This window comes from Oncorhynchus mykiss, chromosome Y, assembly GCF_013265735.2.
Source record: "Oncorhynchus mykiss isolate Arlee chromosome Y, USDA_OmykA_1.1, whole genome shotgun sequence".
NCBI classification, from domain to species: Eukaryota; Metazoa; Chordata; class Actinopteri; order Salmoniformes; family Salmonidae; genus Oncorhynchus; species Oncorhynchus mykiss.
In genome coordinates, this window is record NC_048593.1 from 47503152 (window position 1) to 47514224 (window position 11073).

The following is an 11073-nucleotide window of genomic DNA, read 5'->3' on the forward strand; positions in this document are numbered from 1 at the left end:
CTTTACATAATTGAATGTGCTGACAACAAAATCACACAAAAATTATCAATGGAAATCAAATGTATCAACCCATGGAGGTCTGGATTTGGAGTCACACTCAAAATTAAAGTGGAAAACCACACATTTTTGTCAGTTATCACCAACTCAGAGAGAGAGAGAGAGGAAGAGAGAGAGAGAGATAGATGGAGAGAGAGAGGAAGAGATATGTATTTCTCAGTTTCTTTGTTTTTAGAATTTCATTTTTTTAAAACCTTTATTTAACTAGGCAAGTCAGTTAAGAACAAATTCTTATTTTCAATGACGGCCTAAGAACAGTGGGTTTGTACCTTGTCAGCTCGGGGATATGAACTTGGAACCTTTCGGTTACTAGTCCAACGCTCTAACCACTAGGCTACCCTGCCGCCCCGAATGAGATAAACACAAGAATCTAAAAAGAATAGATGAAAAAGTAACTTTTCACCTCAAATTAAGAGGTGACAAAGTTTAGATTAAGTTTTGACTCTCGCTAGCTAGCTACACAAGGAAAACCTAGCCAGCGGGCTAACAAGCTAGCCAGAAAAATTGAGCTAGAACAAACCTACTAGCAAGGGGAGTTAATAAAACGACATCAAACGACCAAACTGAGTGAGTAAACCAGAAAGGAGCAGAGACTCTAATGTTGAACATATCTTCAGTTTTTTGTGTGAAGATTTTTCACTCTTTTTGCTGTTTTTTTTTGTGCTAAATTAGAACTAGCTAGCATTAGCAGCAGACAAACACGGTGACGTGAGTAATCTCATCTTCCTCACAGACCAGCCAAATGCCTGGCACTCAGCAGTCTGCTCTCACTACCCATCCATAAAGAAATAGGGAATCTGTAATGGGTGGAAGCTGAAAGTCAAAGAGACAGATTACAGCACCATGATAACAATCAACCTCTACAAGACTGGGACTGTCAGGGTGTAAGGTAACAGACTGGGACTGTCATGGTGTCAGGTAACATACTCTTTATAACAGACTGGGACTGTCATGGTGTCAGGTAACAGACTGTTTATAACAGACTGGGACTGTCATGGTGTCAGGTAACAGACTGTTTATAACAGACTGGGACTGTCATGGTGTCAGGTAACAGACGGGGACTGTCAGGGTATAAGGTAACAGACTGGGACTGTCATGGTGTCAGGTAACAGACGGGGACTGTCATGGTGTCAGGTAACAGACTGGGACTGTCATGGTGTCAGGTAACAGACTGGGACTGGCAGGGTGTAAGGTAACAGACTGGGACTGTCATGGTGTAAGGTAACAGACTGTTTATAACAGACTGGGACTGTCATGGTGTAAGGTAACAGACTGGGACTGTCATGGTGTCAGGTAACAGACTGGGACTGTCATGGTGTCAGGTAACAGACTGGGACTGTCATGGTGTAAGGTAACAGACTGTTTATAACAGACTGGGACTGTCATGGTGTAAGGTAACAGACTGGGACTGTCATGGTGTAAGGTAACAGACTGTTTATAACAGACTGGGACTGTCATGGTGTAAGGTAACAGACTGTTTATAACAGACTGGGACTGTCATGGTGTCAGGTAACAGACTGTTTATAACAGACTGGGACTGTCATGGTGTAAGGTAACAGACTGGGACTGTCATGGTGTAAGGTAACAGACTGTTTATAACATACTGGGACTGTCAGGGTGTAAGGTAACAGACTGGGACTGTCATGGTGTCAGGTAACATACTCTTTATAACAGACTGGGACTGTCATGGTGTAAGGTAACAGACTGGGACTGTCATGGTGCCAGGTAACAGACTGTTTATAACAGACTGGGACTGTCATGGTGTCAGGTAACAGACTGTTTATAACAGACTGGGACTGTCATGGTGTAAGGTAACAGACTGGGACTGTCATGGTGTCAGGTAACAGACTGTTTATAACAGACTGGGACTGTCATGGTGTAAGGTAACAGACTGGGACTGTCATGGTGTCAGGTAACAGACTGTTTATAACAGACTGGGACTGTCATGGTGTCAGGTAACAGACTGTTTATAACAGACTGGGACTGTCATGGTGTAAGGTAACAGACTGGGACTGTCATGGTGTAAGGTAACAGACTGGGACTGTCATGGTGTCAGGTAACAGACTGTTTATAACAGACTGGGACTGTCATGGTGTAAGGTAACAGACTGTTTATAACAGACTGGGACTGTCAGGGTGTAAGGTAAAAGACTGGGACTGTCATGGTGTAAGGTAACAGACTGGGACTGTCATGGTGTAAGGTAACAGACTGGGACTGTCATGGTGTCAGGTAACAGACTGTTTATAACAGACTGGGACTGTCATGGTGTAAGGTAACAGACTGGGACTGTCATGGTGTAAGGTAACAGACTGTTTATAACAGACTGGGACTGTCATGGTGTAAGGTAACAGACGGGGACTGTCATGGTGTAAGGTAACAGACTGGGACTGTCATGGTGTCAGGTAACAGACTGTTTATAACAGACTGGGACTGTCATGGTGTAAGGTAACAGACTGGGACTGTCATGGTGTCAGGTAACAGACTGTTTATAACAGACTGGGACTGTCATGGTGTCAGGTAACAGACTGGGACTGTCATGGTGTAAGGTAACAGACTGGGACTGTCATGGTGTCAGGTAACAGACTGGGACTGTCATGGTGTAAGGTAACAGACTGGGACTGTCAGGGTGTCAGGTAACAGACTGGGACTGTCATGGTGTCAGGTAACAGACTGGGACTGTCATGGTGTAAGGTAACAGACTGGGACTGTCAGGGTGTCAGGTAACAGACTGTTTATAACAGACTGGGACTGTCAGGGTGTAAGGTAACAGACTGGGACTGTCATGGTGTCAGGTAACAGACTGGGACTGTCATGGTGTCAGGTAACAGACTGGGACTGTCATGGTGTAAGGTAACAGACTGGGACTGTCAGGGTGTCAGGTAACAGACTGTTTATAACAGACTGGGACTGTCAGGGTGTAAGGTAACAGACTGGGACTGTCATGGTGTCAGGTAACAGACTGTTTATAACAGACTGGGACTGTCAGGGTGTAAGGTAACAGACTGGGACTGTCATGGTGTCAGGTAACAGACTGTTTATAACAGACTGGGACTGTCATGGTGTCAGGTAACAGACTGTTTATAACAGACTGGGACTGTCATGGTGTAAGGTAACAGACTGGGACTGTCATGGTGCAAGGTAACATTAGGCTGTTTGAAACAGACTTTCAGACCATTAAGGAGAGAGCAGAGATAGAAGGACACCACCAGTGACATGCCCTCCCACAAGACAAACTCCACCAGCACCACCCTCACCCCTACTCTCCCCACCCAAAAAGGCACATCCTGCACCACCCTCACTCCTACTCCTCCCACCCAAAAAGGCACATCCAGCACCTCTCTTCCCACCATAGTGGAGGACACACCCCAGGAGGAGAGCAACCCCCTCAGTGCAAAGCAGGCTCAGGCCCTCCTCACCACCATGGCTGCCATGAGGGATGAGTTCACCAGACTGGAGGGGGAGGTGCATCTGCTGAGGTAATGCGTGAGCAAACTGCAACTAGACAACCACACCTTAGAGGAGCTCCTAACCAAGGTGTAAACAGCAACCAGACAACCACACCTTAGAGGAGCTCCTAACCAAGGTGTAAACAGCAACCAGACATCCACACCTTAGAGGAGCTCCTAACCAAGGTGCAAACAGCAACCAGACATCCACACCTTAGAGGAGCTCCTAACCAAGGTGTAAACAGCAACCAGACATCCTTAGAGGAGCTCCTAACCAAGGTGTAAACAGCCACCAGACATCCTTAGAGGAGCTCCTAACCAAGGTGTAAACATCAACCAGACATCCTTAGAGAAGCTCCTAACCAAGGTGTAAACAGCCACCAGACATCCTTAGAGGAGCTCCTAATCAAGGTGTAAACAGCAACCAGACATCCTTAGAGGAGCTCCTAACCAAGGTGTAAACAGCCACCAGACATCCTTAGAGGAGCTCCTAACCAAGGTGTAAACAGCAACCAGACATCCTTAGAGGAGCTCCTAACCAAGGTGTAAACAGCAACCAGACATTCACACCTTAGAGGAGCTCCTAACCCAGATGTAAACAGCAACCAGACATTCACACCTTAGAGGAGCTCCTAACCAAGGTGTAAACAGCAACCAGACATCCACACCTTAGAGGAGTTCCTAACCAAGGTGTAAACAGCAACCAGACATCCTTAGAGGAGCTCCTAACCAAGGTTTAAACAGGAACCAGACATTTACACCTTAGAGGAGCTCCTAACCAAGGTGTAAACAGGAACCAGACATCCACACCTGAGAGGAGCTCCTAACCAAGGTGTAAACAGCAACCAGACATCCTTAGAGGAGCTCCTAACCAAGGTGTAAACAGCAACCAGACATCCTTAGAGGAGCTCCTAACCAAGGTGTAAACAGGAACCAGACATCCACACCTGAGAGGAGCTCCTAACCAAGGTGTAAACAGCAACCAGACATCCTTAGAGGAGCTCCTAACCAAGGTGTAAACAGCAACCAGACATCCTTAGAGGAGCTCCTAACCAAAGTGAGGACAGAGCAGGACAGCAGCCTTGCAACACAACATCCACCAGCCCCCCCTCTACCCCCTCCAGTCCATAACTATTAGAAAGTGTTATTGGAGGGAAAACAAATTACGTTTTTAAATCAATGTACACTAAAAACAAATGTGTGGTTAACATTGGTATCAAGCCAACAGACTTCTTCTCTCAGGGACGGGGAGTGAAACAGGGCTGTCCAATAAGTCCAACACTATTTAACATCTACATTAATGAATTGGCAAACACATCAGAGGAATCGGCAGCACCTGGTCTCACCCTACACAACACTGTCTACTGTATGCAGATGACCTGGTGCTACTGTCTCCCACTAAGGAGGGTCTGCTGTAGACAGATGACCTGGTGCTGCTGTCTCCCAATAAGGAGGGTATGCTGTAGACAGATGACCTGGTGCTGCTGTCTCCCACTAAGGAGGGTCTGCTGTAGACAGATGACCTGGTGCTGCTGTCTCCCACTAAGGAGGGTCTGCTGTCTCCCATTAAGGAGGGTCTGCTGTAGACAGATGACCTGGTGCTGCTGTCTCCCACTAAGGAGGGTCTACTGTCTCCCACTAAGGAGGGTCTGCTGTAGACAGATGACCTGGTGCTGCTGTCTCCCACTAAGGAGGGTCTGCTGTAGACAGATGACCTGGTGCTACTGCCTCCCACTAAGGAGGGTCTGCTGTAGACAGATTACCTGGTGGTGCTGTCAAACATGGCTGCCCAGAGAGGACAGTCTGGCTATAGAGACCGGTCGTCACAGACAAACCTGGCTGCCCAGAGAGGACCGTCTGGCTATTGAGACCGGTCGTCACAGACAAACCGGGCTGCCCAGAGAGGACAGTCTGGATATAGAGACCGGTCGTCACAGACAAACCTGGCTGCCCAGAGAGGACAGTCTGGTTATAGAGACCGGTCGTCACAGACAAACCTGGCTGCCCAGAGAGGACAGGCTGTGCTCATTCTGCTCCAGGGGAGAGGTAGAGACAGAGCTGCATTTCCTATTACACTGTGACAAATACTCAGACATAAGAGAATCATTCAATACAACGAATTTCAAACTATAAAAGATGAACAAAAATCTGATATTTATTGGGAGAAAAGCCAAATTTGTGTCCTCCTGCCGTAACCTGAGGGACAGCCAGTGAAAAGTACAATGTAATGTCAATAATATTTCACATTTAGTTTTGTTTTGTCTTTCATACCATGTCATGTGTCTTCTCAGTCAGGTTGAGACTGGTCTACTACCAGGTCATGTGTCTTCTCAGTCAGGTTGAGACTGGTCTACTACCAGGTCATGTGTCTTCTCAGTCAGGTTGAGACTGGTCTACTACCAGGTCATGTGTCTTCTCAGTCAGGTTGAGACTGGTCTACTACCAGGTCATGTGTCTTCACAGTCATAATAAACCCCAGGAAGAGTAGCTACTGCCTTGGCAGGAACTAATGGGGATCCATAATAAACCCCAGGAAGAGTAGCTGCTGCCTTGGCAGGAACTAATGGGGATCCATAATAAACCCCAGGAAGAGTAGCTGCTGCCTTGGCAGGAACTAATGGGGATCCATAATAAACCCCAGGAAGAGTAGTTGCTGCCTTGGCAGGAACTAGTGGGGATCCATAATAAACCCCAGGAAGAGTAGCTGCTGCCTTGGCAGGAACTAATGGGGATCCATAATAAACCCCAGGAAGAGTAGCTGCTGCCTTGGCAGGAACTAATGGGGATCCATAATAAACCCCAGGAAGAGTAACTGCTGCCTTGGCAGGAACTAATGGGGATCCATAATAAACCCCAGGAAGAGTAGCTGCTGCCTTGGCAGGAACTAATGGGGATCCATAATAAACCCCAGGAAGAGTAGCTGCTACCTTGGCAGGAACTAATGGGGATCCATAATAAACCCCAGGAAGAGTAGTTGCTGCCTTGGCAGGAACTAATGGGGATCCATAATAAACCCCAGGAAGAGTAGCTGCTGCCTCGGCAGGAACTAATGGGGATCCATAATAAACCCCAGGAAGAGTAGTTGCTGCCTTGGCAGGAACTAATGGGGATCCATAATAAACCCCAGGAAGAGTAGCTGCTGCCTTGACAGGAACTAATGGGGATCCATAATAAACCCCAGGAAGAGTAGTTGCTGCCTTGGCAGGAACTAATGGGGATCCATAATAAACCCCAGGAAGAGTAGCTGCTGCCTCGGCAGGAACTAATGGGGATCCATAATAAACCCCAGGAAGAGTAGTTGCTGCCTTGGCAGGAACTAATGGGGATCCATAATAAACCCCAGGAAGAGTAGCTGCTGCCTTGACAGGAACTAATGGGGATCCATAATAAACCCCAGGAAGAGTAGCTGCTGCCTCGGCAGGAACTAATGGGGATCCATAATAAACCTCAGGAAGAGTAGCTGCTGCCTTGGCAGGAACTAATGGGGATCCATAATAAACCCCAGGAAGAGTAGCTGCTGCCTCGGCAGGAACTAATGGGGATCCATAATAAACCCCAGGAAGAGTAGCTGCTGCCTTGGCAGGAACTAATGGGGATCCATAATAAACCCCAGGAAGAGTAGCTGCTGCCTTGGCAGGAACTAATGGGGATCCATAATAAACCCCAGGAAGAGTAGCTGCTGCCTTGGCAGGAACTAATATAGATCCATAATAAACCCCAGGAAGAGTAGTTGCTGCCTCGGCAGGAACTATTGGGGATCCATAATAAACCCCAGGAAGAGTAGCTGCTGCCTTGGCAGGAACTAATATAGATCCATAATAAACCCCAGGAAGAGTAGTTGCTGCCTCGGCAGGAACTAATGGGGATCCAAAACAAATACCAATACAAATACAGTGTGACATCACAGCAGCAAGATTTGTGACCTGTTGCCACAAGAAAAGGTCAACAAACATCATTTTAAATACAACCCACATTTATGTTTATTTATTTTCCCTTTTGTACTTTAACTATGTGTACGTCATTACAACACTGTATATATTATTATGTATATATTTTTACTATTTGCACATCGTTACAACACTGTATATAGACATAATATGACATTTGTAATGTCTTTATTCTTTTGGAACTTATGTGAGTGTAATGTTCACTGTAAAACTTTTTTTGACTTTGTTACTTTGGTTTAGAATCTACTTGACTTGCTTTGGCAACATAAACATGTTTCCCATGCCAATAAAGCCCTTTGAATTGAAATTGAGCGAGAGAGGAAGAGAGAGGAAGAGAGATAAAGACAGAGACAAAGGTAGAGAGAAAGAGAGAGAGAGAGAGAGAGAGAGAGGGGATGCCTAAGGTGCGTTCTTCAAGTGAAATAGTTTGCAAACGTTAGCTAGCACAGTCCATGTGGTTTGTTACTCTGTCAAACTGAAGCCTTGTTGATCTCTTGTGAGGTGTGGTTGTACCTCACCTGTCTCGGAGCAGGGCAGCATCTCATTGGCCATTTCTGACCCTGTTACGGTCATAACAGGGTTGTCATGGTGATGTCATACAGTCCCCGGAAGTACACAATGTCCATGAAGTTGATTGATTTCTAATTTTCCCAGGTCAGAAGCGTCCCAGTCCAGGTGTGTATGTTTCTCTAGTTGCTAGTGTCTGGATCTCCCAGTCCAGGTGTGTATGTTTCTCTAGTTGCTAGTGTCTGGATCTCCCAGTCCAGGTGTGTCTGTTTCTCTAGTTGCTAGTGTCTGTATCTCGCAGTCCAGGTCTGTTTCTCTGCGTTATATACTTCCTATCTTCATAACAAACCTGTCGGGCCATGTTCATCCTGTTCTACCTGTTCAAGCACACACTAACACCACACACTAACACACGCTACCACTCTGCATTCCACAGACAAACCAGAAACCAATTCTATAGGACCCACCCACCCACCCACCCACCCACACACACACACACACACACACACACACACACACACACACACACACACACACACACACACACACACACACACACACACACACACACACAGTGGGGCAAAAAAGTATTTAGTCAGCCACCAATTGTGCAAGTTCTCCCACTTAAAAAAATGAGAGGGGCCTGTAATTTTAATCATAGGTACACTTCAACTATGACAGACCAAATGAGAAGAAAACAAATCCAGAAAATCACATTGTAGGACTTTTAATGAATTTATTCGCAAATTATGGTGGAAAATAAGTATAAATAACACTCTCTCTCCATCAGGTAGAATTCCTGTATCACAACTAAAAGGTGTAATAAAAAGCATGATTCAGTAGTTACATTACATTCATAAACATTATATAACTGTATATACATCACTATTATTGTTATTACAAATAAAATAAAAGGCAGTCAAAAAGTTAAGAATGGAAATACTAGAGAGAGAGAGACAGAGTGACAGAGAGAGAGAGAGAGAGAGAGAGAGAGAGAGAGAGAGAGAGAGAGAGAGAGACACAGACTGACAGAGAGAGAGAGAGAGAGACACAGACTGACAGAGAGAGAGAGAGAGAGAGAGAGACAGACTGACAAAGAGAGAGAGAGAACAGTAACCTTGCGAAAATCCTCTGCATTATCATTAAGCAGACTCGTTCATTTCCTCAATGAAAACAATGTACTGAGCAAATGTCAAATTGGCTTTTTACCAAATTACCGCACAACAGACCATGTATTCACCCTGCACACCCTAATTGACAACCAAACAAACCAAAACAAAGGCAAAGTCTTCTCATGCTTTGTTGATTTCAAAAAAGCCTTCGACTCAATTTGGCATGAGGGTCTGCTATACAAACTGATGGAAAGTGGTGTTGGGGGTAAAACATACAACATTATAAAATCCATGTATACAAACAACAAGTGTGCGGTTAAAATTGGCAAAAAACACACACATTTCTTCACACAGGGTCGTGGGGTGAGACAGGGACGCAGCTTAAGCCCCACCCTCTTCAACATATATATTAACGAATTGGCGCGGGCACTAGAAAAGTCTGCAGCACCCGGCCTCACCCTACTAGAATCCGAAGTCAAATGTCTGCTGATGATCTGGTGCTTCTGTCACCAACCAAGGAGGGCCTACAGCAGCACCTAGATCTTATGTACAGATTCTGTCAGACCTGGGCCCTGACAGTAAATCTCAGTAAGACCAAAATAATGATGTTCCAAAAAAGGTCCAGTCGCCAGGACCACAAATACAAATTCCATCTAGACACTGTTGCCCTAGAGCACACAAAAAACTATACATGCCTTGGCCTAAACATCAGCGCCACAGGTAACTTCCACAAAGCTGTGAACGATCTGAGAGACAAGGCAAGAAGGGCATTCTATGCCATCAAAAGGAACATAAATTTCAACATACCAATTAGGATCTGGCTAAAAATACTTGAATCAGTCATAGAGCCCATTGCCCTTTACGGTTGTGAGGTCTGGGGTCCGCTCACCAACCAAGACTTCACAAAATGGGACAAACACCAAATTGAGACTCTGCATACAGAATTCTGCAAAAATATCCTCCGTGTACAACGTAAAACACCAAATAATGCATGCAGAGCAGAATTAGGCCGATACCCACTAATTATCAACATCCAGAAAAGAGCTGTTAAATTCTACAACCACCTAAAAGGAAGCGATTCCAAAACCTTCCATAACAAAGCCATCACCTACAGAGAGATGAACCTGGAGAAGAGTCCCCTAAGCAAGCTGGTCCTGGGGCTCTGTTCACAAACACAAACACACCCCACAGAGCCCCAGGACAACAGCACAATTAGACCCAACCAAATCATGAGAAAACAAAAAGATAATTACTTGACACATTGGAAAGAATTAACAAAAAAACAGAGCAAACTAGAATGCTATTTGGCCCTAAACAGAGAGTACACAGTGGCAGAATACCTGTCCACTGTGACTGACCCAAACTTAAGGAAAGATTTGACTATGTACAGACTTAGTGAGCATAGCCTTGCTATTGAGAAAGGCCGCCGTAGACAGACCTGGCTCTCAAGAGAAGACAGGCTATGTGCACACTGCCCACAAAATGAGGTGGAAACTGAGCTGCACTTCCTAACCTCCTGTCCAACGTATGACCATATTAGAGATACATATTTCCCTCAGATTACACAGATCCACAAAAAATTTGAAAACAAATCCAATTTTGATAAACTCCCATATCTACTGTGGGAAATTCCACAGTGTGCCATCACAGCAGCAAGATTTGTGACCTGTTGCCACAAGAAAAGGGCAACCAGTGAAGAACAATATTTATTATTATTTATTATTTATTTATTTTCCCTTGTGTTCTTTAACCATTTGTACATTGTTGCAACACTGTATATATATATATATGTATAATATGACATTTGTAATGTCTTTATTGTTTTGAAATTTCTGTATGTGTAATGTTTACTGTTAATTTTTATTGTTTACTTCACTTTCGTATATTATCTACCTCACTTGCTTTGGCAATAACACGTTTCCCATGCCAATAAAGCCCCTTGGATTGAATTGAATTGAGAGAGAGACAGACGGACAGAGAGAGAGAGAGAGAGAGAGAGAGAGA

The 11073-nt window shown here is 45.0% G+C and overlaps 1 protein-coding gene across 2 annotated transcripts in view; it reads right to left on the bottom strand.

Moving 5' to 3' along the window:
- crfb12 (cytokine receptor family member B12) overlaps positions 1-8283 on the bottom strand; it is a 31868-nt gene extending 23585 nt beyond the window's left edge. The window contains 1 exon segment of one of the 2 annotated variants that reach the window (NM_001124415.1): positions 7969-8253. The gene's annotated coding sequence lies outside the window, so the exon portion shown is untranslated. 2 annotated transcript variants of the gene reach the window in all.
- Positions 8284-11073: the final 2790 nt, after the last annotated feature.